Below are 27,922 nucleotides of genomic sequence, written 5' to 3' on the forward strand. Positions count from 1 at the left end.
CCCATATCGTACAAACAAATTCTAGAGTCAGCCCTGGGCCACCTTTTTGGCGATATCTGGAAAAGGCGTCTACCTATAGAACTAAGGCCCACTCCCTTTTAAAATACTCATTAGCACCTTTCATTTGATGCCCATATCGTACAAACAAATTCTAGAGTCAGCCCTGGGCCACCTTTTTGGCGATATCTGGAAAAGGCGCCTACCTATAGAACTAAGGCCCACTGCCTTTTAAAATACTCATTAACACCTTTCATTTGATTCCCTTATCGTACAAACAAATTCTATAGTCCCCCCTGGGCCACCTTTTTGGCGATATCTGGAAAAGGCGCCTACCTATAGAACTAAGGCCCACTGCCTTTTAAAATACTCATTAACACCTTTCATTTGATTCCCTTATCGTACAAACAAATTCTATAGTCCCCCCTGGTCCACCTTTATGGCGATATCTGGAAAAGGCGCCTACCTATAGAACTAAGGCCCACTGCCTTTTAAAATACTCATTAACCCCTTTCATTTGATTCCCTTGTCGTACAAACAAATTCTATAGTCCCCCTGGTCCACCTTTATGGCGATATCTGGAAAAGGCGTCTACCTATAGAACTAAGGCCCACGCCCTTTTAAAATACTCATTAACACCTTTCATTTGATACCCTTATCGTACAAACAAATTCTATAGTCACCCGTGGTCCACGTTTATGGCGATATCTCGAAAAGGCGTCTACCTATAGAACTAAGGCCCACTCCCTTTTAAAATACTCATTAGCACCTTTCATTTGATGCCCATATCGTACAAACAAATTCTAGAGTCAGCCCTGGGCCACCTTTTTGGCGATATCTGGAAAAGGCGCCTACTTATAGAACTAAGGCCCACTGCCTTTTAAAATACTCATTAACACCTTTCATTTGATTCCCTTATCGTACAAACAAATTCTATAGTCCCCCCTGGTCCACCTTTATGGCGATATCTGGAAAAGGCGCCTACCTATAGAACTAAGGCCCACTGCCTTTTAAAATACTCATTAACACCTTTCATTTGATTCCCTTATCGTACAAACAAATTATATAGTCCCCCCTGGTCCACCTTTATGGCGATATCTGAAAAAGGCGCCTACCTATAGAACTAAGGCCCACTCCCTTTTAAAATACTCATTAGCACCTTTCATTTGATACCCATATCGTACAAACAAATTCTAGAGTCAGCCCTGGGCCACCTTTTTGGCGATATCTGGAAAAGGCGCCTACCTATAGAACTAAGGCCCACTGCCTTTTAAAATACTCATTAACACCTTTCATTTGATTCCCTTATCGTACAAACAAATTCTATAGTCCCCCTGGTCCACCTCTATGGCGATATCTGGAAAAGGCGTCTACCTATAGAACTAAGGCCCACGCCCTTTTAAAATACTCATTAACACCTTTCATTTGATACCCTTATCGTACAAACAAATTCTATAGTCACCCGTGGTCCACGTTTATGGCGATATCTCGAAAAGGCGTCCACTTTTAGAACTAAGACCCACTCCCTTTTAAAATACTCATTAACACCTTTCATTTGATATCCATATCGTACAAACAAATTCTAGAGTCAGCCCTGTTCCACCTTTATGGCGATATCCCTAAATAAAAAAAATCTAAGGCGCGATAACCTCCGAAGAGATCTAAGGCCGAGCTTCTCTTCCAATTTGCGTCGTGCTCCTCTTGATTTTCCCTACAAATTGGCCGGACGGGACCTACATGTTTTATGCCGACTCCGAACGGCATCTGCAAAGCAGATGAGTTTTCACTGAGAGCTTTTCGTGGCAGAAATACACCCGGAGTGCTTGCCAAACACTGCCGAGGGGCGACCCCGCTTAGAAAAATACTCTTTAATGCCTTCCATTTGATACACTTGTCATACAAACACATTCCAGGGTTACCCTAGGTCCATTTTCCTACATGGTGCTTTTCCCTTATTTTGTCTCCACAGCACTCAGCTGAGTATGTAATGTTCCCCGAACTTAGACACCTTTACTAGTTTATGCTAAGGTAATCCTGAGATATGTTTGTGCAATATGGTTATCAAATGAAAGCTGTTGATGATGCTTTAGTAGAGGGTAATTTGCATACCCCTGTGTGACTAGGGTCTCGAGATATAGGCCAAAACGTGGGCCCGGGTACCGCTAGGATGTGTTTATACAATATTGATAAAAAATGAAAGCTGTTGATGAGTGCTTTAGTAGAGGGTAATTTGCATACCCCTGGGTGACTAGAGTCTCGAGATATATGCCAAAATGTGGGCCCGTGTACCCCTAGACAGAGTTTATACAATATGGATATCAGATGAAAGCTGTTGATGAGTGCTTTAGTAGAGGGTAATTTGCATACCCCTGTGTGACTAGGGTCTCGAGATATATGCCAAAACGTGGATCAGGGAAACACTAGGATGTGTTTTTACATTATAAGCATCAAATTGAAGCTGTTTTTGAGTGCGCATTAATAATACCCACATACCTATTTACACACGTCCTATTCGATTTGCCTGAAATTTGGTATATAAATTTGCCTATATTAATATTTACGATCCTTTTTTCAGGGAAGTAGACCAGAGACAGACTAGGACTGGGATTAGGACTGGGACTGGGACTGAGACTCGGAGTGGGAATGGGACTCGGAATGAGGTTGGAACTGGCATTAAGGGATGAAGAAGAATGAGAAGAACTTGAGAGAAGAGAAAAGAAGGAAGGAGAAGGAGAAGGAGGCTGAGAAAGAGATAGAGTGAGACGAAGATAGAGACAGATGAAGCGAAAAAGCCGGAGGGAGGAGTGAATAAAAGGATTAAGAAAAAGTGATGAGGGGGGAGGGCAGAGTTAGAAGGAAAAAGCTTATTAAAATACATGTTTTAAATTTAAAGCTTGAATGTTTTATTATTATCCTGTTATTTAGTGTCTGTTGTACTATAAAACACCACACATGATTTTATTGTGCTAATATACATATGTTTGTTTTATTAAGTTAAATGAAATGAAAAATAATTTACAGTTTTAAATTGCGCATACAAAACGAATTGTGAATGAAACGAGAAAACTCTTACATATCGCGATAAGAGTAAACCAAAAGAAAAAACGACAAATATTCAATAATAAAAAAAAGCTTTGTTAAATTTTGTAATGTCCAAACCGATATAGTATATCTAAGTCAAATGACTCTCAACTAACCGTTTTGTTTTATAAAGCTAAATTATTCAGCCCAACTCTTGGGTCACAATAACGGTCCATGGTGATGCCTTAATGGTCTCTATATCTTGCTGACTTCGAGCAACGCATGAATTAACCCATCGCCTTTATTTCGAGTTTGAACAAGATTATCTAGTGGTATTCTATTGAGATTCGTACAAAGACATGGTTTATGTCGGACGCTTTTATTTTTCTGGCAGCGTAAGTGGCCTTTATAAAGTGTCCACATAAAGACCTTGTAGTGCCGACATCCCCATTTATTTAGAGGATGCTAGAGGAAAGTGGAAATACATATTTAAGCCCAGATCTCATATCTTCTCCACAATACTAGAGCTATCGGTCAATGTGTTGATGGCACACTGACCACAATTTTGTATTAGCCTATTCTTGTAATCGGGGAATATTCACTGTGTAGTTTCTAATGAGCATTTTGCAAGATGTGCAATAAGTCTGTGGGTATTGGTATTTAGAATGGATCATTTAAGGTCAACATCATTGCATACGCAATGCGAGCTTTTCCCAAGCCAGCTTTCTCTGACTCACGGAGTTGAGGCCACCAAGTGATGTAAGGTGTGGTAAAGTGTTGAGTTCCTTTGTCAGAGTGGAGATAAGAGCGCGTTAATGCAGAGTCCCGCCTTTGTTTTGGTGTTTCTTTCATGTATTTGCTGTTTGTTTTTTTTTTTTTTTTGATTAATAGTTAGATACGAATGTATTTTTCACCGCATATTTCCATGTTTTCCAGTACGTTTCGATAAACAATCGATAACTTTTCGATAACAGGTCGATAACTTTCCGATAACATACCAACAGCTGTTTGTTAATAAATCCGTAACTCATTGATAACTTGTGTTTTGGATGGCAAATTTTTAACAAATCGATATCTCGTCTATACCTCTTCGATAATACAACTGTAACAACCCGATAGCTCATCGATAGCAAACCGTTAACAACTCGATAGTAAATAGATAACACGCTGTTCAGTTCGATTCCAGTTCCGGTTTCGATCTTCAAATCTTGCTTTTCCTTTCCCATTATTCTATTTTTCACTTTCCTTTCCTTTTCTTTCTTTGCCTTGCCTTGACTTGCTGTCTGATTTCGCTGATATTAAATCTTACATACTTAATAAGCGCCTAGCCGTTTAAGCGATTATGGCCGCCGAACAAGGAGCAGCAGTTGCCTCCTTGTTGGGTCATCTGGCGCCAATTTGTCACACCAAGGAAATTTAAATCGTTTACCACCTGGCCTTTCCAATGGAGTGGGTGCTGCACACGTCGATGTCTGTAAATCATTCCAAGCATTCGTATCTCATACTTTCCCAGGGCTGCTTCATCTGATGTTGTCATGGTTCATGCTTCTGCAGCAGGGCGGTTCCGATAAGTGACTTGTAGAGCAGAATTTTCGTTTGTTCAGAGAGGAGTTAACTTTTCAATTGTCTACCCAGCAGGGCATTTTTTAAGGATTTTTCACTAGGTGGCCAAAAGAAAAATATCTCCTCGACATGACTGACCATACCGGTCAGCTTTTGAATATTGCCATTTTTGGTAAAAAAAAAAAAACATGCTGTGGCAACGGTGGTTGTGACTCACTCATACCAAAACATTTGCAATAAAACAAGTAATCCTAGGAATAGTTATTTTTCATATCCAACTTATTACATACTTTGCCAAAAATTTTTTATTATATGCTGACAAAAAACCCTCGAGCACGTGCAGAATTTGTAGAATTTATATATGTCACGGAAGTCGTGAGTACCTATGTTCTTTTCCATATAAATCCTCATTGATAGTATATTTGATGAACTATCATTAGAGTTGGGATTCTACCGGGTATTTACCATTTTTATGGGTAAATACCGGGAAAATACCCGGAATATTCCTTTTTTGTATCTTTTTTTGCGTATTTAAAAATCGTTTGAATCGAGGCTGCTTGGAATTACAATTCAGCAATTAAATTTATACGCCATTTGAAATTAAAAAAATTTCGTTTTTATTTTAAACAAACAACCCAGCAAACACTCGGAGTCAACAATTAGTCTGAAAGGAGTCCAAACTTTGGATCGTTTGCACTCGTTATAAACTCATTTAGGAACCTGAAGCGAATGCTATATGCTTATATTTTGCCTCTAACATAAGTCTTATACAGACCTTCTTCCGATATCATATATGAGCCTTATTGGCGTCATATACTGCTAATTTTGAGCCTTTTAATGACACTACTTCAGGGCTTTTAGGAAGAATTTTTGACATATATCCGATGCGGAAAACATAGGGGAGAATGTGATAAAACTCACATGAGGATAAGATAGAAATGAAATAAGTATTAGTTGAGTTAATTATTTATTTAGAATAAATTGTCGCAGAAAAATTTCAGAGTTTTTTTCCGGAGCTGCCTAGTTTACTAATTCTAATATTTTTCGTTTGTTTATAATTTCATCAAATCGGAGTCATAAAATACTCTAAGGTGATAGCATTTTTGAAGCTTTTGAACCATATTAAACTCCAGAACTGTAAGAGAATATTTATAAGGGACACATATTTACCCAAACAAACAGGCTCACGGCGCTCATAATTTAAGAATCCGAAACGAATCCAAAATAAGTGGACAATATAGGAATCAGAAAAGCGTCGAAACGCGTAGGAGGGTAAAAGAAAATTTAATTTTTGCCTTTTATTTAACGGCCTAAAAGCTCCTAATCTTGCATGCAAAAATTATCATTTATCAACTATTTATGTTCGTCACAGCGAGTTTGGAACAAATTTTGAAACTTTGTTACGATCACTGTTCATTTTAATACAAAATGAATTACATTTGTACATTATTTTTACCCTTCCTATTCTTTTATTGTATAATAGGCCGGGTCGATTTATGGGGAGGCAAAAAAATCGCCCATTGATCTGTGAAAATCATATTCTAGGGATCAAAATAAGAAACTTTGCCGAAGGAACCATACCTCTAAAACGAATTCTGATGCCCCCCCCCCCCCTTTGGGTCGAACTTGCAAATTTTGAAAAATCCCACTTTGAAATGCCTATGTTTTTTTTCTTTTTGGAGTTTATTTTTCTCTTTAGAAATTTATTTAGTCGGAACATATGTAAATGAAAAAATGAATTTAACTTAGTAATAGAAAAGAAATTAAAAAATTATTAGAAATTAGCGTTTTTACAACCCCCTTTTAAAAGCAAGGCATCACTGTGATGCATTTGCATGTCGTAAACATAGTTTTGTGGGTTTTTTATTCAACCATTTTAAAAAATGAAGGTATCACTGTGACACAATTGCAGATCGTAAAATTACTTGTGTTGTTGTTTTTAAGCCACCACAAGACACAGCAGGTAGAATTAAAATTGCCCCTACCCAAAAGTTCGACCCAAAGGGAGGGACATCAGAATTCGTTTTAGAGGTATGGTTCCTTCGTCAAAGTTCCTTATTTTGATCCCTAGAATACGATTTTCACAGAGCAATGAGCGATTTTTAAATCGACCCGCCCTATTGTATAAGCATCTTTTTTAGGCTCAAATGATTTACATTAATAGGCTCATATAGGACGACCATTGCGAGAAGGAAATACACTGGTTTCGGCCTCCCAAATGAGCACATACCGGCTGTAAAGGCTCCAATTTAGATATTTTTCCGACTCTTTTTCGACTCAAAATGTTTACTGGGTAAACTTAAATATTTGCAACGGCATGCATTATTGGCTAAATATTTTTGAAAAACGCTGGATTACAGATTAAAACTAATTCAACCGATAGCATAATGGATAACTACCCACCAATATAGGACAAATTGGATACATTTTGGAATGAATTTGTGTGTTGGTTTCCCATATTTTCCAAAAGATTATTTTTACCCTTAAAAATAAATAAATAAATGTAAGGCGCGATAACTTCCGAAGAGATCTAAGGCCGAGCTTCTGTTCCAATTTGCGTCGTGCTCCTCTTGATTTTCCCTACAAATTGGCCGGACGGGACCTACATGATTTTATGCCGACTCCGAACGGCATCTGCAAGGCAGATGAGTTTTCACTGAGAGCTTTTCATGGCAGAAATACACCCGGAGCGCATGCCAAACACTGCCGAGGGGCGACCCCGCTTAGAGAAATTTTCTTCTAATTGAAAAACCTTATTTCTAAAATGTTTGATGTTGCTTTGCCCGGGGTTTGAACCCAGGGCATCCGGTGTGGTAGGCGGAGCACGCTACCATCACACCACGGTGGCCGTCGTAGGTATTTATTTTGGGTAAATATTTGGGACTTTACCCATTTTTACCATGTATAACCAATTTACCGTGTATTTACCATTTGGGTATTTACCCCTTTCCCATCTCTAACTATCATTCATTCGTTGATAAATTTCTTCGATTAGTACCAAAAATTTCATTAGAATTAGCAAGTTATATATTTTTTGACATTTTGGGGAAATCATGTATGTTCAGAAAATTTCTGACATTATTTCAGTTAGGTGTTGTTCACACATTTTCGAAATTTAGTTGTGGCCAGATTATGATTACTACGTGGCCACGGCGGACTACTACGTGGCCATTTGGCCACGTTCGTATTACTTAAAAAATGCCCTGCTACCCAGTCCAAAGTATCATTTATTGGCAAAAGTGATTCTCCGTTGGATTTCAATGCTCATGGTTCTATTTGTGTTAGTGCTAGTTCGAAAATAAAGACTTTTACTATTTCAAAATTATGGCCGCCAACAGTGGCGTGGTTGCCACGGGTCAAAGCGCTGGCTCTTCGCTCGATGGCAGCAGGATTTCATTTTGTCCTCATTCACCATCAAGTCCATATTTCCCGCTTCTTTTTCCAGTTTGGAGTAGGCAGAGGGTGTTCAGGCCGATGATATAAGTGTCATCAACATGCGTCAGCAATTGCCCGGTTTTATAGAATATTTTTCCAAAGCTTAAAGCATCGCTATCTTATCATGTTCCTTAAATACTGTACTGCGGGTAGCAGGAAAAACCATTTGTGATCTGTTTGTTTTGTATAATTGATACTTGCTTACAGGTCCCATCTCGTGTCCTTGGGTTCGGTCCCCTAGTGGGAGAGTATCGGGGGCTGTTGTTTCATCTGTTCAATTTTGACGAAATTAACAGTAAAGGGTTATCAATGGAGCTATGAGGTCTATTCTCCGCTGGTTAAGAACATGACGCATGATTATTTGAATGGTATTGGAACTCACGGTGAATTGCCATGAATGGCATTACCAATAAAATAGAAAAAAAAAAATTAGATAGAATTTTTATCTTACCAAGGTAGGATCTGTCCTGTAGACCTGGTAGCGGAAATAGTAGCCGCAACCTAAGCAGTAGAAACCCTGGAACAAAATAGCCCAAACTGCAATCGTGTTAACTTTTATATTGACAGTCAAACAGAAATTAAGGCAATAATCTCGCATAGCACAGCATGTAAATGCATGTCAGAGTGTAAGCCGTCCCTGCAGAGAATCGGGACAGGGCATATGAGAACAGATGTGAATGAAAAAGCGGATGAATTAGCTAAAAAGGGCGCATCCCTTGAAGCTTGCTCCGTAGACGTCCCAATTAGACTGGAGGAAATTTAGCGAAGGAGAGAGGTGCACATGGTCGACCAAGCAGGAAAGGTGTGGGTTCAAGCGCGGGGCTGTAAAGTTTCGAAGATAATGTGCAGGTCTTACAACCTTAGACTAACAAAGTTGCTTCTATCATTAAAAAGAGAGGACTGTAGACTTATGACGGGTATTCTGACTGGACACTGCCTTTTGGCGTCACATGCCTTTAAATTAGGCTTGGTCAGTGATAGCAGATGTAGGAAGTGCGGGTTGGAGGAGGAAACAATCATGCATGTTCTGCGCTCTTGTCCAGGCTAAGACTCCAGCAATTAGGAGTGATACAGCTGTCAGATCTAGAGGAAGCAAGTGGCTTAAATCTTAGGAAGCTTCTAGTATTTGCCAAGAGGACGGAGTTATTTTATAACATAAGTCCTGGTTTTTGATAGAGTTTTTCAGTTTGGTCGTTAAAACAAACTTCTGGTAACACTACGGACTTATTCAGTCTATGTGATGTCCTCATGAACCGGCAAGTTCACACTTACCTAAGGTAGGATCTTATGATTGTACAATCGGATGTAGTTAGAATGTTTTGGACTAAAGTGTTTTGGCGTGAACATGGTGCCTTCGTTGAGCCGTAGATCAACGGCTCATTTTGATCCGTTGTGTGTTTGATACCGTGAGGTTGAGCCGTAATATGGCAGGTACTCACGTTAAGTATATATTAATAGAAGCACTTGGTTCCCTAAGGCCCGGTTTTTCAGTACAAGTTCAACTCACTTTGTCAGCTAAACTACGCTTAAACTTATTCTGCAGTTTTTCGGTCTACTTTAACTGAGGTTAAAGCTGAGCTTAAGCAGCCGATCTGCCATGGTTAAACTCTAGTTAACCTATCGGTGATTTGCCTCCTTTCGAAATGGCGTCGAATATACCCAACAAGCATTTCGGCTTGAGTACCATTAGAGCTAATGTTGATAACTAGGCATGCTTCTAAAATCTCAAGAGTTGTTTCGAAACAGTGGCTCAACTCGAGAATCATAGCGTACTCAGCAAAAGGGGAATTTTTTATAAGAAAAAAATGCTATTACTTAAGTTGAAAAATGTGTATTAATATATTGTTGAGGGTCTTGTGGTTCTCTAACTGGGCTCAAATGTGAGATTCCATAATACAGTATAGTCACGAAAATAAAATGAAATATATATAATTTAAAAAATAAATATATGTAAGGCGCGATAACTTCCGGAGATATTTTAGGCCAACTTGCGTTGTGCTCCTTTTAATTTTTCCTACAAATTGGCGGTACTTGTTTTATTCCGACTCCGAACGGGCATCTGCAAGGCAGATGAGTTCTGACTGAAAGCTTTTCATGGCAGAAATATACTCGGAGTGCTTTTCAAACACCGAAAATGTTTCTATAAATTGAAAAAGCTGGTTTCTCAAATTTTGATGTTGCGTTGCCCGGGGCGTGAATCCAGGATCTTCGATATGGTAGGCAGAGCATGCTACCACCACACCACGACGGTCGCCTATATAATTTATTTTTGATTAATTACGCTTCATTACTGCTATCAGCCAGGTGTTTATTTCTCACAATTAACAGCTGTTGGTTTTGGTGGTGCCACTTTGGAGGTTTCTTTCAACTCGACCTGAACTGGATATGCAATGTGGGATAATAATTGGAAAATATTAATGACGTTGGAGATCAACCCGAAAACTTCTAAATTTACAAAATTTCTCAGAGGTTGGATAGTGATTGGAGAATGAAGTTGGATATCAAGTCGAAAACTATCTAGTTTAAAAATAATTAAATAATGTTGTTGGATATCACTTCCTGAACTAGATATATATTTCGTTGGAGAATATTTTTCTGCATGTTTGTTGGGTAAACAAAATACAGCTGTTACCGTATCTACAAATTATCTAAATAATGAAAAAACCAATGTTGCCGCACAAAAAAGCATACCCCAAAGGCGGCCTTAAACTGTGACTGAAAAACTGCTCAGTAGTTTAACCTTTAACTTATGAGGTAAAATTTGTCAACATACATTTGGAGGTGGTAGTAAATCTGATACCACTTAATTTATTTGAAAAAATTATTCATTTTTTTACTATAATGATTTCATATTGAATAAAAGCTATCGCCGTTTATAAACTTACAATTTTTCTCTAATATCAATTTCAAAAAGCTATATGAATTGTCTCGAGCTATAGTATTTTGAAGGAAAAATACAAAACTTTGTAGCGTTGTTAGAAAAATTGGTAGTTTATTATAATGTCTTTTTCTATACAAGCAAAATATATAGTTACTCTTAACAAAGCCATGAGCAAAATAAATATAAACTTAATGGAAAATTTAACGGCATTTTTTTACATACCACGGCGGCCACCGTGGTGTGATGGTAGCGTGCTCCGCCTACCACACCGTATGCCCTGGGTTCGCACCCCGGGCAAAGCAACATCAAAATTTTAGAAATAAGGTTTTTAAATTAGAAGAAAATTTTTCTGAGCGCGGTCGCCCCTCGGCAGTGTTTGGCAAGCACTCCGGGTGTATTTCTGCCATGAAAAGGTCTCAGTGAAAGCTCATCTACCTTGCAGATGCCGTTCGGAGTCGGCATAAAACATGTAGGTCCCGTCCGGCCAATTTGTAGGGAAAATCAAGAGGAGCACGACGCAAATTGGAAGAGAAGCTCGGCCTTAGATCTCTTCGGAGGTTATCGCGCCTTACATTTATTTATTTATTTTTTTTAAATATATAATTTAATAAAAAAAGGCAAATGTCTTAAATCTCTTTAAGTATAAAAAATAACAATCAGTATATCAGGTAATATTTATGCTACTCATCATATTCAGTATTCGTACAGTTGATACACAAGCGTTTAATACAACCCATGCACATTGGTTTTTTACAGTTTAGACAAGAGTGTGTTGTTCTCCTATTTAATTTATTAGGACATATGTAACATAATTTGCTTGATTTGTTTTGATTTGACATAGCATTTTCCATGACAGGTTCTGGAAGAGAATCGGAATCCAATATAATATGAATCAAATCCCGTAAGGAGCGAGTTGACCTTTTGTTGTATTCTCTTCTCTGTAAATGCGGAACAATTCAATTTCTAGCAAGGGTTTTTAAAAAATTGGCTCTTAAAATCTCATATTAGTTACGAGAAGACTGATTCAAAATATATGCATTAACTGCACTTATATCGACTAGCCTGAAGAATACAGCTAACGGCCAAGGTCGTGTACGGCGACTAAATGAGTAAATAGAAACATTTTGTTCGAGCTCGTCAACTCCTCCTTTAGTGTTATTGTAATAGGTAATCATTTCTGGCTTATTGGTTATTGGATCATTTGCCTTATGATTATGCATCGAAGAAATTAGAATAGCGGATCGATTTTTTCTGGGTACATAAGATAAAAGCGTAATGTCTTTCGTAAATCCGTATATTGAACTTTCAACGGGTCTTTTTTTTTGCTTGGCAAAAATTCTGCAGTCATTTCCTTTTTATTCGTTCTAACAGTACCCAAATAAGTAAGTTGACGTTCTTTTAGCACTTGTAATAATTGAATGGATGAGAACCAATTATCGGCAGTAATGTTCCTGTTACTCCCTTCTATAACACCGCATAATTTCAATATCGATTGAGTAGGAACTGCAAGCCTTTTTTCAGAGTTTGAAAGGTTTAAACCATCTGAGTTCTTTCCAAAATAAATATAGGCATTTATAAGGTAGTTTGTACGTGCATCCCTTAAAGCCATTATTTTTATACCATACTTTGCCGGTTTATGTGGCATATAAACTTTAAACTTACATCTGCCCTGGAATGGCACTAGCATTTCCTCAATACAGGAGTGAGTGCCTATGGAATAACTCTTTTTATAATGCTCAATAAATAATTATTAAATACTTCTGAAATTGCTGCTAATGGATCGTTTGGCAATCTTTCTTTTCGATTAGAAGAATTGTCAAAGCGTAAGCACGAAAAGATGTTGAGAAATCGAAGGCGTGACATAGTAGCCCTAAAATACATCTGCCTGTTCCATTAGTCGCAAATATTAGTTCTGTGGATTCTCGATTAGATTTAAAAACAGTTGAATAAAGTAATAGGCCTAAAAATGCCCGGAATTCAATTTTAACCAAAGGTTTCGCTTCAAGTGAATTTGTAGACTCAAACTTTGATGCTAGTTTTCTATTGGTGTGTTCAATGATTATATTTTCGACCTCTTCATCATATTTTCTTGTCCATCTAGATAGCGTGTACCACCAACTGAAGTCGGAAGCCTTACAATATTATGTAAGGGAGTCCTATTACATCTTTGTGGTTCTTTGGCGGACCACTTAAAACGATTTTTTCCGTAGTAGTGACCACGTTCAGAATTATTATTACTTACACCAACTTCGTTCCGTTCAATGCCATCAACATTTTGCACTTCTCCTTCAGAAGAGGCTTCCTCTATTCATTCCTCATTATCCATTTCGGATACTTCTGAGTCACCATTACTGCATATCTCAGATAAAAAATTTTGATCAACAGCCTCGTCATAAAGTCACTTGCATCACCATAAATTTCGTCACCGTAAAACTCGTCATCCTCTAACACTCTGGTAGTATCATGTATGTATGCTCATATTTTTTGAACTGGCCATTTTTAACTTATTAATTAAAGTTGACCTAGAAATCACCAAAATACTAAGAGCTGTTTTCTGATTTGCTGTTTTTTTTTTTCTTACCAAAAATAACGCTAACGCAGACTTGTAGTAATTTTCTCTTCTATGAATAACATACGATAACTCTGATGTGGTAGTAAAACATTTTCTATGAAAAGATTCCACTAATGATGATGTGTGGTTAATTTTACACCGCCACTCTAATTTCTACGCGTTACTCTTCATCACCACAAGCGAAACAACACTGACAATAAAAGTGTAATAAAATATGAGGGTACTGAAAGTATAAAGTTATGCTAGCGAAAAAGAGAGCGTTTATGAGAGAAAGACAAGGGAGAGTGTAAAATTCACTACCACGTCGTTAAATTGCTAATTTGAGTTTAATTGAGTTTAAATTTGATTTGAGTTGAGTGAAATGGAAAGTTCCTGTTTCACAACCCACCAACCAACTAGAAGTTTTACCATTCGGGACAGTCTACATATCTACCTAGTAGACAAAGTAACGCACAGGTCAAAATAAAATGTAGTAAAATAAATATTAAAATTACAATAAAATATGTAAATTCATGTGCTGTTAATGCCCTGATTCCCTTACTACATGCAATTTTTGTGTTTTAAGTGCAACGCGAGTGGTAATAAATGCTGTGGCATGTCCTCGAAAAATAACTGTAACAACGCAAAAAGCTGCATACCGCCACTATATTCACGAAATACCTAACATGCAATCCCAAGGCTTTGGAATTTCTACGGAAAAAATACTTACGCGCATGAATGAATGCACAGTAAAACTTTGATATAATGAACATTTATAAAATTAAATATTAATTTTCGTAAGTTGGGGTTGAGGAATTTATTTTAAGAGAAAACCGCAAGCAAAATAAAATTTATTCGAAAAATATGCATCAGCAAAGCCCAGAAGTATCCTGAACTTTTTTTCATATTTTACTAAGCTTGCTAGCACCATCAGGGGTTATTTATTTAATTCACAACAACAATAATTCAGTATCACTTAATTTAAACATTTCTCTGAAAAAGTCTCGAAATATTACGTATTCACCAATTATTTATTTGGTTTATTTGTTTTATAAAGTTTTTACTGTGTAAATATCACGAGTCCCTCTACAATATATTTATTTTAGTGGATGCAAACGTTATGGTGTAACTAAATACATGGGGAATTCACTGCAACAATTCTCAATATTAAAATGAAGAAACTTTTTGACTCAGCAAGAAAGTGTTGGATATTATTGTTGTAGTGGAGTTCAAATGACGATTTTTCAAATCGGTTGGCTTTGGACTTTTGTACTAGGAGGGACAATGTGGTCTTTAATGAAACTATTCCCAAAATTGTCAGGCTAGTACCTTAATGGTGCTTGTTACAGCAAAGAAACGAATCTATATATATACGTATATCCGACAAAGAACCATCAACATCGATAACACTCCCCAAAAGCTTCGGGGGGTGTTTTTATCACTACAGCAACAAGAACTATAACAACGCTAACAATTCGACAGGTTTTTGATAATATATCGATACTGTTTATATAAAAAATCAATAAAAACCCGATAACTTTCCGATATCATAGAGATAGCTAATCGATCACTTTTTGATAACAAAATGATAACTTTTATATAAAACATCAAAAACAAACCCATAACTATTCAACTATAACAACCCGACAAAACATAGTCTATAACAAATCGATGAAGCGGCTCTGGGAGTGGTCGAGAGAAAAGTTCTCCGAAAGATTTATGTACCTCTACGCGTTGGCGATGGCGAGCACCAAAGAAGATTCAATGATGAGTTGTACGAGCTTTACGAAGACATCAACACAGTCCAGCGAATAAAAACGGTACAGCTAAGACAGTGCTTTTATCGGAACCCGCCTATGGAAGCAGAGGAAGAGGGAGGCTCCACTCCGATGGCATTACCAGGTGGAAAACGACTTAAACTCCCTTGGTGTGACCTATTGGCGCCAGTTGGCAGAACGAAGAATTGACTGGCGCACCGTGATGGACCGTTTAAACGGTTAAGCGCCAATTAAGTAAGTAACAGTGTTTGGCAAGCACTCCGATTGTATTTCTGCCATGAAAAGCTTCTCAGTGAAAACTCATCTACCTTGCAGATGCCGTTCGGAGTCGAAATAAAACAACTAGGTCCTGTCCCGCCAATTTGTAAGAAAAATTAGGAGCACGACGCAAATTGGAAGAGAAGTGCGGCCTAAAATCACTTCGGAGGTTATCGTGCCTTACATTTATTTTTTATTTACATATGCAAGTATTTTATTAACAATAATTTTACCTTCCACTAGTATATAGAGCATATCATATGTATGCAAAAAAAAAAAAAAAACAACAAAGCATGCTTGTAAGCACACATAATGCATTTCCATGTAGTCGCATACTTCTACAATAATGCAAAAAGTGCACATAATTTCCCGAAGGATATTTGGTAGAGCGAAACTTGCCATGACATACTGCCAAGCAGCACAACCCCAAGTTTTTATACTCAGTTGAGAAGAGCTCAAAGAGTATATTAACTTTGATTGGATAACGGTTGGTTGTACAGGTATAAAGGAATCCAGATAGATATACACTTCCATATATCAAAATCATCAGGATCGAAAAAAAATTTGATTGAGCCATGCCGTCCGTCCGTCCGTCCGTCCGTTAACACGATAACTTGAGTAAATATTGAGATATATTCACCAAATTTGGTACACGAGTTTATCTGGACCAAGAATAGATTGGTGTTGAAAATGAGCGAAATCGGATGATAACCACGCCCACTTTTTATATATATAAAATATTGGAAAACACAAAAAAAGTGATTATTTAGAAAATAATACACTTAGAATATTGAAATTTGACATGTGGGTTGATATTCAGACTCTTGATAAAAATTTGAAAAGAAAAAAAATTTTAAATGAGCGTGGCACCGCCCAGTTGTGATAAAATCAATTTTACAAATATTATTAATCACAAATCAAAAATCGTTAAACCTATCGTTACAAAATTCAGCAGAGAGGTTGCCTTTACTATAAGGAATGCTTTGAAGAAAAATTAAGGAAATCGGTTGAGGACCACGCCCAATTTTATATAAAAGATTTTTAAAAGGATGGTGGACGAATAAAATAAGCCAAGAGCTTTATATTGTAACGAATTTGCTTGTAAATCCTCTTATTTGCAATCCTCTGCTAAGTTCGAATCACTAAACTGTTGAATAAATAACTCCAATTTGTAATAATGTAAAATGGCCTTTATTAAAGTACTTCACAATAACAAACTGTGCAACGAATAGCTTGCTTAATAACCACACTGATTGATAGCTCAATGAAACTCTACTATTCAAAATAACACTGCTATTGCTCGCTAGATACCGTCTTAATCAAACTGCTTGACAACTCAAATCAAACTGAATTACTTCTTACTCGCCTGCCCCGCTTTTATAGTTTACGCTGCATACTTCTAGGCTCTTCCATTTCCAGAACTTACCAACTATATTCGTGTGTGTATAGTTCTCATATAGTTTCTACTTGTTTACAATTGTCTACTTTTTAGCGCTTCTCAGATGTACATATGTGAGTTTGTAGTTTACAGTCTCCCGCACACACATAAGCGTATAAGTAAATTCATCTGTGTGTGACATCTCATCTCTCGCTGCCTTGTATGTAAATGTTGCTCGTCGGAATGTGTACATATGTGTAGACGCAATTATTGATTCGTTTATGTAGATACATAATGATTGAATTATTGATGTGAATTCACGTCACTGCTTAGCATCGGCCTGGAGAGCACTCCTTAGTTTTGCTAATATTCGTAACAATATCAATGGTATTTCACTTCCCAAGTGGATTTTAACAGTCAATAGGAAAACCTTTAAATTTTAAAAAATGGGCGTGGCACCGCCCCTTTTATGACTAGGAACTTTTCTATGTTTTGGGAGCCATAACTCGAAGAAAAATTAACGGATCGTAATGAAATTGTGTACACATATTTTCCCTATAGCAGAAAATATTTCTAGTAAAAATGGTTAAAGACCACGCCCACTTTTATATAAAACAAGTTTTAAAGGGTCGCAGACTAGAATAATAGGCTATAACTTAGCAAAAAATAGTTTTGAATTAATGATATTTCACTTGTCAAGTTTTATTGTAAGAGGAAATGTGGAGACATTTTTTTTAAACGGGCAGTGCCACGTGTTATGTATAAGAGTAATTTATCTAAAATGAGATGTACAATTGAAGCTCACGCTGAGTATATAATGTTCGGTTACACCCGAACTTAGCCTTCCATACTTGTTTTACTTGGGATTATGGCAACTCTACTGCAGTGGCGTTACCCCAACTATCTTACTTGGATTTATGACACAGTTTATGAGGTCTCATAACCCTAACTGGGATAGTGTCACTCTTCGGCCTTAAAAAAAATTAAAAAATTGTTGGAATAAGATTTAGATAAACGTCGCGAAGGCGGCCAGGGTAGTTTTATGTGTAATTCGTTTTCCTGCTAAAGATTTGGTTTCGAAATCCACTAAAATCCTTTAATTCAAGATGGGGAATTTTTTTCAACGGAAAAACTTTTTTGTAGACAAAATTAACTTATTTTGGTGAAAAATTATGATTTTAACGTTCATATATAATATTTGCGCCTGTCGTAGAAATTGAATAAAAATTTTTGAAATAAATTGATATTAACGGTTTTTGATTTTTATTATCATAAAAATTTTTTATTTATCTGTGGTCACAAGCGTTTACAACCTAAGTCGACTTAGGAAATTTGATTTATTGCCTGTTTGTTAGTAAGAAAACCTCATATTTTTATGAAACATTTTATTCCTTATAATATTTTTTCTATGAGTTGTTATATGAGGTTTTGTATGCAAAATTCCCAGAAAAAAAGTTATCTCTTCTCTTGTTTAGTGACATAAGGTCAACTTTTTTCCTAACTATTAGGCCACTTTTTTTTCGACTTCAAAGCAGCCTCTGACATCACGCAAAAAGCTGCTTGTATGCTGCCTTGTCTGAATTTAAGTTCCGTGCAAAGATAATAAGGCTCCGCCAAATGACGTTGAGCAACACCACCATATCCGGAAGGATTACGATGGATCTCTCCGAACCATTCGAAAACATGCGAGGCTTCAGACAAGGTGACTCTATTTCGTGCGATTTCGTTTACGTAAAGCTGGAGAAGATAATTCTAGCAGTAGGACTAAACTGTGATGGTGCTATATATTATAAGGGTATTAACAGCAAAAACAATATTAGCTTAGAAATTAAATGGAGAATAAGTCTTGCCAACAAGTGCTACTTTTGACTGAGTAGGCAATTCAACGAACAAAAATCACGCTCTACAAATCACGCATTATACATGTGTGATGTGTGATGTATGGTTCTGTCCGTAATGCTGGCGGCGACTAGAAGGTGTAGCTATGAGCTGTATGAACTTTACGCAGATATGACGATACTGCAGCGAATAAAGCCCAAATGGTTCACTGGCTAGCTCATGTTATGCGAATGAACGAAGACGCTCCGGCTAATAAAAGTATTTCAGTCGATACCGCACTTTAGAAGCAGAGAAAGGGGTAAACCTCGATTGAGTTGGCAGAGGTAGGAGGAAGAAGACTTGACCTCCCTTGATGCTCCAATTTCGCGTCAGTTATCGCGAAACATAGCGGTACTCGTTGCGAAACGGTCAAAATCATATAGGGGCTTTATACCAATTAATAACGATGAATTCCTTCACCCCCCGAGCTGATGCGTTACACGATGCCTTAGTGATGGAGGCTATGCGCTTAAATTTCCGTTGCTTATTATCACGCGCACTAAAGAAGTCGATCAAATCATCGATTGATCTCCCTTATTCGGCCAATATATTATCACTAGCTAATAACCTTAGTTCCCTCATAAGTTCGTTTGGCGTTTAACGTATAAGCATCTGTTTGAGCTTTGCTGTCGCAGAAATTCTGTCTTGGTCTGTAGTATCTGGAGACGTTCCTGACGTACATGACCTCCGCTCGCTTCGATTTTGTCAGCGTGGGCAACGAAATATTTTGACTTACGCTCGATGGGAGAGAGAGGTGGAGGAAGACTTGACCTTTCTTGGCGCTCTCAGATGGCATCAATTATCAAAAAACAGGGATAGTTGGAGTGATTTGTTTCGAAACGGCCAAAATCGCTTAGGCGGTTAAGGTCAAATTAACGATGATGATGATAAGGCCACTTGGAACTATTTCGTGGTCCTTAAATCAGCTTGTCTTGTAAACATTTTTTTGTTTTGGCTGGATACATTAAAATTGCTGTTGGGGCTTGAGAATGAAACAATTTTGGGCTTATTATTTTTTCAATTTAAATGAAACCATAAAAACACCTTATTTTGGATACAGGTATTAAACCTTAATTTGGTATGTAGGTATGCCTTTGGGTTGATTAGTATTTACGACACTTTATTTCCGGGAAATGGACCAGGAGTCGCTATATTCGAACACTAGGGCTGGGGCTGGAACTGGAACTGGGAATAAGGGATGGAGAAGAATAAAACGAACTAAAGAGTAAAGAAAAGAGGGAAGGAGAAAGGGATAGAGTTAGACGAAGATAGAGAGATAGGGATAGATGGAGCGGAAAAGAAATGAGGGAAAAGATGAAGGGGACAAAAATACGTAGTGAAAGGGAAAGGCTGAGGGAGGAGTGCATAAAAGGATAAGAAAAAGGGAGAGAGAGGCGGAGGGAGAGTAAGAGGTAAAAACTTCTCAAAAGTTATGCAGATAGACCAAAGTTAAGGCTAGTTAAAATTATAAATTTTAGAATATATAACATTTAATTTAATACTCACCATATTAATCCCTAAAAACGCCAACACGATCGTTACATAAACCAAATATTATATTCGCGTTGCTCACTTAACTCTATTCAGCACAATTTAATTCATTGATTCAATTCGTTTACTACATTATTTTTCAATATCTACTCTTAAATCATTGAATGAATTTTTCAGCAAAATTACAAAAATTCAGAGTAATTTGCCTTAATGCAGCAGACAACAACAAAACAACAATACCAGATAGTAAGTAGTAAAAACTGCAATGGAAAAGTGAAAAAGAAATGAATAAATAAGTCAATAGATATATTTTATTTTGTATGTATATATGTACGTATGTATATATGTATGTGGGTATTATACAATCATTGAATGAATATTATGGCTCAAAATGCATAATTAATGAAATTGTTGGAATCTTTAAATACCATATATTTATATGTCTGAATGTGGAGTAAGTAGTTGAGCACAATGGTCAGCTACGCTTACAGCTACAGTGTTGTGCAAAACAAATGCCCAAAATTCAATGCCCTAACATTATTTGGTACATTTTTTCTGTACGTCTCTTCAAAGCACCTTCTTCCGGGGAGTGGGACTCGAACCCGTATCCTGCAATGGCCGACCTGTTGACAAACTGACTCGACCAAAGCTACGTGTCGTTGTTGTTCAGGAGAAGGTTAGACTGAATGTGACCAGAGTGTTACCACAATTTGTTTGACGCCAAAAGCGGAGAAACCCCAATCAAGTGCCAGAAGTAATGTTAAAGATTACCCCCGTCCTCTTGGCTAATATTTGAAGTTTTCAAGGACCTAGCTTAATTGCTTCCTCGAATCAGGCAACTCCACCGCCCCTAGTATCTGCAGCCTTGACTTTGCGAGCTCAGGAAATGAACACAGAACGTGCTCAACCGTTTCTTCCTACAGCTCGCACTTCCACCATTCGCTGCTACCTACAAGGCCTAACTTATAAGCATGTGATGCCAGAAGGCAGTGTCCAGTTATATATGACAAACTTTGTGAGTCTAAAAACGTAGGATTTGCATATTACCTTGGGAATTTTGTAGCCTGGGCTATTGTCCACGCCTTTCCTGCCTGATGGAATAGGATTTTGCCAACTCGTCTGCCTGGTACCCGGTACATATGTATGGTACAGCCAGAGCGAAGTCTATGTAATGCTTCATTGCATTCCAGGGAACTTCTTCATGAAATACTGTGTAAGTTGATTGCCTTAATCACCGCCTGACTATCGATATATATATTAACGCGACTGTAGCTTAAGCATGCTTCCTCAGAATTTCTGCTGCTTTCTTCACGGCTATAGTTTTCGCCTGAAAGGCACTGCAGTAATCTGTCAGCCTGTAGGATCTACTTATATATGCATCGTTTTAAAAGTGTATAGTATTTTCTGCCATTTGCGCAGACTTGCAGCAACTCTGTAGCTTTATTGTGGCCTCAAGATCTCTTTCGAAGCTAAGGTACGGACTATGTAGTCCATATACCGTGTGCTGGAACCGCGCTGAACTCAAGCTGCACCGAGGAGTTAAGACTTATTGCAGTTGCTGACGATTTAGTTTGACCGTTATGCCTGCAGACGGTAAGGCATGCTCAGCAGGAAAGCTGAATTCATTTGAAACTCGCCTTTACTCGCGACTTCGTCCTCATGAATAAAATAAATCAAAAAATTTCTTGGGATAAGTTAGTTTTTATAATGTTCCCTATAATATTCTCAAAACAATCCTGAAACATACCGAAAACAACTTCTAAATTGAACCGATTGGATCCTGATATTGCGCCGTGAATAATCTCAAAATAATCACGAACCGATTCTATAAAAGTTGTGAAATATGTTCGCAATAGTTCCGAAATCGTCGCTAAATTGAGTTGAGATAATGCAAATATTCCCCGTTAAAAATTCCATAAATAAACCGAAAACAATACCGAAATAATTCATAGATGGTTCAAAAAGGACAAAAAGACGATCCCGGTACAATACTGAATTAATCCAGAGAAAAATATTGAAATTATTCCGAAAAAAATTTACAACTGATGATCCACAAATGATCTGGAGTTATTAGCAACATGTCTCTGAGATGGTTTTGGATAGGTCGTTAAACAATCACCGAATGATACCGAAAATATTAATAAGATGAGTATGAGAAAATTATTTCGCAGAAAAATATTTCGAAAGTAATCCCGGAATAGTTTTGAAATGATCCCGATTTAACTTTCAAAATGATTTTGTTCAATTTTACCAAATTTTTTTAGACCTCGATCTATGCTTCTTATGTACTTACTTAATTGACGCTTAACCGTTTAAACGAATATGGCCGTCCAAGAAGGCGCGTCAGTCGTTTATTCGCTGGGTTAACTATTATGCCAATTGGTCACACCAAGGGAATTTAAATCTATATCGATCTATATGGCCCCCATATAATAAACATCATTGGTCGAGTTCCATATATGTAGAATTGTAACGCTAAACACAAAAATTAAAAATAACTTTCCCCTTCTTTCCGAACTTTTGCCAAATTTCCTCCAAGTTTAGTACCTACGGAGATTCAAAAGGATATGTTACCAGAAGTAGTGGGATCACTTAAAAATAAGGTCACTACCTATATCCTTTCAAACCGAAGATTTCAAAGCTATATTTATGCTATGGTGTTGTAGTAGATCTATCATTTATTATGTGGTGTTGACCTCCAGTCATGTAATTACCTAAAGTTAGTGAATTTTTTATAATCAGTCTAATTGCCATACATGACTTTTTCATCTATAGAAAAAATCTTTACCGTGAATCAAAAAGTACAGTTTTAAGCTTTTGTTTATTGCTTTTAGCTTGCGCAATACTGTTCATACCTATGAAGCAGTGGTGCACACTACAGCTTACAGGAGCTGCGTAAGCTCCTCCAAGTCACCAAACATAACCAATATATGTTCTTGAGAACAGGGAGTAGCTTTTGGATATGATTACCGGTGATCCACTGGCAGACAACGTGTTAAAATAACAAGTAAGGAAGGCTAAGTTCGGGTGTAACCGAACATTACATACTCAGCTGAGAGCTATGGAGACAAAATAAGGGAAAATCACCATGTTGGAAAATGAACCTAGGGTAACCCTGGAATGTGTTTGTATGACATTGGTATCAAATGGAAGGTATTAAAGAGAATCTTAAAAGGGAGTGGGCCATAGTTCTATAAGTGGACACCATTTCGGGATATCGCCATGAAGGTGGATCAGGGGTGACTCTAGAATTTGTTTGTACGATATGGGTATCAAAGAAAGGTGCTAATGAATATTTTTAAAGGGAGTGGGTCTTAGTTCTATAGGTGGACGCCTTTTCGAGATATCGCCATAAAGGTGGACGAGGGGTGACTCTAGAATGTGTTTGTACGATATAGGTATCAAATTAAAGGCCACCGTGGTGTGATGGTAGCGTGCTCCGCCTACCACACCGGATGCCCTGGGTTCAAACCCCGGGCAAAGCAATATCAAAATTGTTAGAAATAAGGTTTTTAATTAGAAGAAAATTGTTCTAAGCGGGGTCGCCCCTCGGCAGTGTTTGGCAAGCGCTCCGGGTGTATTTCTGCCATGAAAAGCTCTCAGCGAAAACTCATCTGCCTTGCAGATGCCGTTCGGAGTCGGCATAAAAATCATGTAGGTCCCGTCCGGCCAATTTGTAGGGAAAATCAAGAGGAGCACGACGCAAATTGGAAGAGAAGCTCGGCCTTAGATCTCTTCGGAGGTTATCGCGCCTTACATTTAAGGAGTGATCCTTAGTTCTTCTTGTGAAGGCGTTTTCGAGATATCGACCAAAATGTGGACCAGGGTGACCCACAACATCATCTGTCGGGTACCGGTAATTTATTTATATACGTAATACCACGAACAGTATTCCTGCCAAGATTCCAAGGGCTTTTGATTTCGCTCTGCAGAACTTTTTCATTTTATTCTACTTAATATGGGAGGTGTGACATCCATTTTACAAAGTTTTTTCTAAAGTTATATTTTGCGTAAATAAACCAATCGAATTACAATATTTCATCCCTTTTTTCATATTTGGTATTGAATTATGGAATTTTTTTCATTTTTCGTAATTTTCGGTTTCGAAAAAGTGGGCGTGGTCATAGTCGGATCTCGACAATTTTTTGTGCCAAGATAAAGCGAGTTTAGATAAGTATGTGAACTAAGTTTAGTAAAGATATATCGATTTTTGCTCAAGTTATCGTGTTAAGGGCCGAGCGGAAGGGCAGATTGTCGACTGTGTATAAAAACTGGGCGTGACTTCAACCGATTTCGCCCATTTTCACAGGGAACAATTATCGTCACAGAATCTATGCTCCTACCAAATTTCATAAGGATTGCTTAATTTTTGTTCGACTTATGGCATTAAACGTATTCTAGACATATTAAATGAAAAAGGGCGAAGCCACGCCTATTTTGAAATTTTCTTTTATTTTTGTATTTTGTTGCACCATAGAGAGTTGAATGTTGACATAATTTACTTATATACTGTAAAGATAATAAATTTTTTGTTAAAATTGTACTTAAAATTTTTTTTTTTAAAGTGGGCGTGTTCTTCATCTGATTTAGCTAGTTTTTATTTAGCACATATACAGTAATAGTAGTAACGTTCCTGCCAAATTTCATCATGTTATCTTCAACGACTGTCAAATAAAGGCTTGCAAAACTTTCAAATTACATTCTTTCAAAAGTGGGCGGTGCCACGCCCATTGTCCAAAACTTTACTAATCTTCTATTCTACGTCATAAGGTCAACCCACCTACCATCGCATTTTTTGAATTTTTCGAAATTTTCGATATCGAAAAAGTGGACGTGGTTATAGTCCGATTTCGTTCATTTTAAATAGCGATCTGCCCAGGAACCTACATATAAAATTTCATCAAGATACCTCAAAATTTACTCAAGTTCCCATATCATTTTGATATATCTATCTCGATTAGTTTATGCCGTTACGGATTGTCGTTATGCGAACAAGGTTAATATACTCTGTGAGCCCTGCTCAGCTGAGTATAAAAATATTTGGTGCTTTGAAGCCGCTGTTAATGCTGTGCACCACTGTGCTTGAGACACAAGTGGCGAGAAAAATATTTTACAACACATTGTTTGGTTTTATTTTGTTGCCGTCGACTGCAATTTATGTTTATCGTAAAGTGTTTTGTTGTTGTTGAACAAGTAATATATAGCAACCAAGCGCGATGCAAAGGCCACATTGAAAGCGATTTACCTGCATTGCTGCAAATGTACATACATACAAATTCACAAATAAATAAGATGTAATACAAATTCAATTGCTGCAACAACTGAAAAGTAATAAAAGCACGCAATATGTACCTAAATACATACATAAATGTGTGCGAGTTATGGGAACTTTAAAAGACCTAAGTATTTAAACTTCGTATATCGGTAGCATAAGCAAGAAAACAATGCCAATAATAATATAGGTAGCGGTAGCGGTATAGGCAGAAGAAGAGGTAGCGGTAGCGGTATAGACAGAAGAAGAGGTAGCGGTAGAGGTGGGGGCAAAGGGGGTCTTTGCCGGCAAACCGTGAGCGGCCTGTTATTTTATGATTGCTGCAAATATTCAATTAAGCAGGCACCGATCATGAGCGGTTAGCGAGGAGACTTTGACTTAATAGGCTTCATGCATCCTATTGAAGCCCCAGTGACGGTGCATTAGATGCCGCCCAGAATTTAAGCATGCACAACCAACATTTAGGTTGCTCCGAGGGAATACGTACTCAAAAATAGGGAGACAACTACTCTGATCGGGATACATATCCAGGAAGGAAGAAAAAATAACTAAAAGAAAATAGCAAACTGTTGAGGTAAGAAAGCTTATATTTGATAACATATTAAGACGGAGCTTAATAAGGTATTAATTAGGGATACTTGAGAAATGCTGGGTATACTTGAGAAGGGCTGGTGAGTGCGAAATTCGGAAGCCTTAGTACACGGCGTGACTCCCCGCCCAAATGACTTTACGGGTAATGTTGCAATAGTATCCGCTCCATCAAAACCTTCGCAGAAATTGTGGTACGTTCAAAGTCCATCATCATAAAAGTTGTGGGGTAGATTCGGTTAAGATCGTTTCGATTCAAACTGTTCGGGCTCTGAACGCAGTCTTCATGGGGGACAGCGTCAACTTTCACGTGGCCTCCCTGCCTTCGCGTGGACAACCTCGGTATCATTCAAGATGACTGTATATTCGGATTAAAATAGCGGTCACAAACAAAAAAAATTATGATTCAATATATAAATCACAAAGGAGATGCACTTCAATCCATTTACAGGACTAAGGCTAACTCGCTTTCTCGAAAAACCTGGCCACACGCTGACAAAATCGAAGGAAGTGGAGTTCAAAAGCGTGAAAGCAACGTCTCCACCTACAATCAGAGCAAGGCAGGTGAACTGCGTCCACAAGGCCGCAAACATGCGTTTTTATGTTAAGCGGCAAACCTGAGAAGAGAATAAGGGTAGGCTAGTGAAAATATGATGGCCAAATTAGGGAAATCGGTCGATGATTTAATAGGATTAGTTGGCATAATAATAAACAACGGAAATGAAGCGTTTGGCCTGCATAACTAAGGCATCGTGTATCGCATCGGCTTTGGGAGTAAAGGAATTCGTCATCATTAATTGGCACTTAACCGCCTGAGTGATTTTGACCATTTCATAACAAGTCACGCCAGCTAGCCCTGTTTCGCGATAACTTGCGCCAAATGGGAGCACCAAGGGAGGTCAAGTCTTCTTTCACCTACCTCAGCCAACTCAGTCGAGGTTTCCCCCTTCCTCTGCTTCCAAATTGCGGTGTTGATTGAAGTACTTTGGCCGGAGCGTTTTCGTTTCCATTCGGTGCACTATCATCACATCTGCGTAAAGCTCATATAGCTCATGAAGATAACAGGATCAATAATTTTTTTGGGGGAACTTTTCTCTCGAAAAACACAAGAGCTATCTCAACTTCTCTCATACATCTCATCAAGAAGACAGGATCATTAATTTTTTTGGGAGAACTTTTCTCCCGAACAACCCAAGAGCCATCTTAACTTCTCTCACTACCGTCCATGAGTCCAAGCCGTACATCAGGACAGGTATCATGAGCGACTTATAGAGCGCGATTTTTGTTCGTCGAGAGAGGACTTTACATTTAAATTGACTTATCAGTCTAAAGAAGCACTTATTAGCAAGAGTTATTATCCTTTTTATTTCTAATCTCACATTGTTTTTGCTGTTAATGCTTGTTCCAAAATAGACGGAATCCTTCACAGTTTCGAATTTATTTCCGTCAATAGTTACAGTGTGGGGGAAACGTGATCCGCTTACCACAACGAAGATTGTGGGTTCACGCCCCGGGCAAAGCAACATAAAAAATTTAAAAACAAGTTTTTTAATTATAAAAAAATCTAAGCGGGGCTGCCCCTCGGCAATGATTTGGCAGGCGCTTCAAGTGTATTTCTGCCATGAAAAGCTTCTCAGTAAAAATTTAACTTCCTTGCAGATGCCGTTCGGAGTCGGCGTAAAACATATAGGTCCCGTCCCGTCTGTGTGTAGGAAATATTAGAAGGAGCACTACGAAAATTGGAAGAGAAGCTCTGCCAAAAATTTCTTCGAAGGTTATCGCGCTTTGCATTAATTTTTTCTATTTTGTAACTCGTACAATTTTTTACTAT

At 37.8% G+C, this 27,922-nt stretch overlaps 1 protein-coding gene across 3 annotated transcripts in view; it reads right to left on the reverse strand.

The window, feature by feature from the left end:
- Positions 1-27,922, reverse strand: part of Ac13E (Adenylyl cyclase 13E) — a 367,921-nt gene that overhangs the window by 323,602 nt on the left and 16,397 nt on the right. For 2 of the 3 annotated variants that reach the window (XM_067784819.1, XM_067784817.1), the window contains exon 2: positions 20,247-20,491. The exons of the other annotated variant lie outside the window; for it this stretch is intronic. The gene's annotated coding sequence lies outside the window, so the exon portion shown is untranslated. The remainder of the gene's footprint in view (positions 1-20,246; positions 20,492-27,922) is intronic. 3 annotated transcript variants of the gene reach the window in all.

The sequence above is a fragment of the Eurosta solidaginis genome, chromosome 4 (genome assembly GCF_040869045.1).
Source record: "Eurosta solidaginis isolate ZX-2024a chromosome 4, ASM4086904v1, whole genome shotgun sequence".
In the NCBI taxonomy this organism is placed as follows: Eukaryota; Metazoa; Arthropoda; class Insecta; order Diptera; family Tephritidae; genus Eurosta; species Eurosta solidaginis.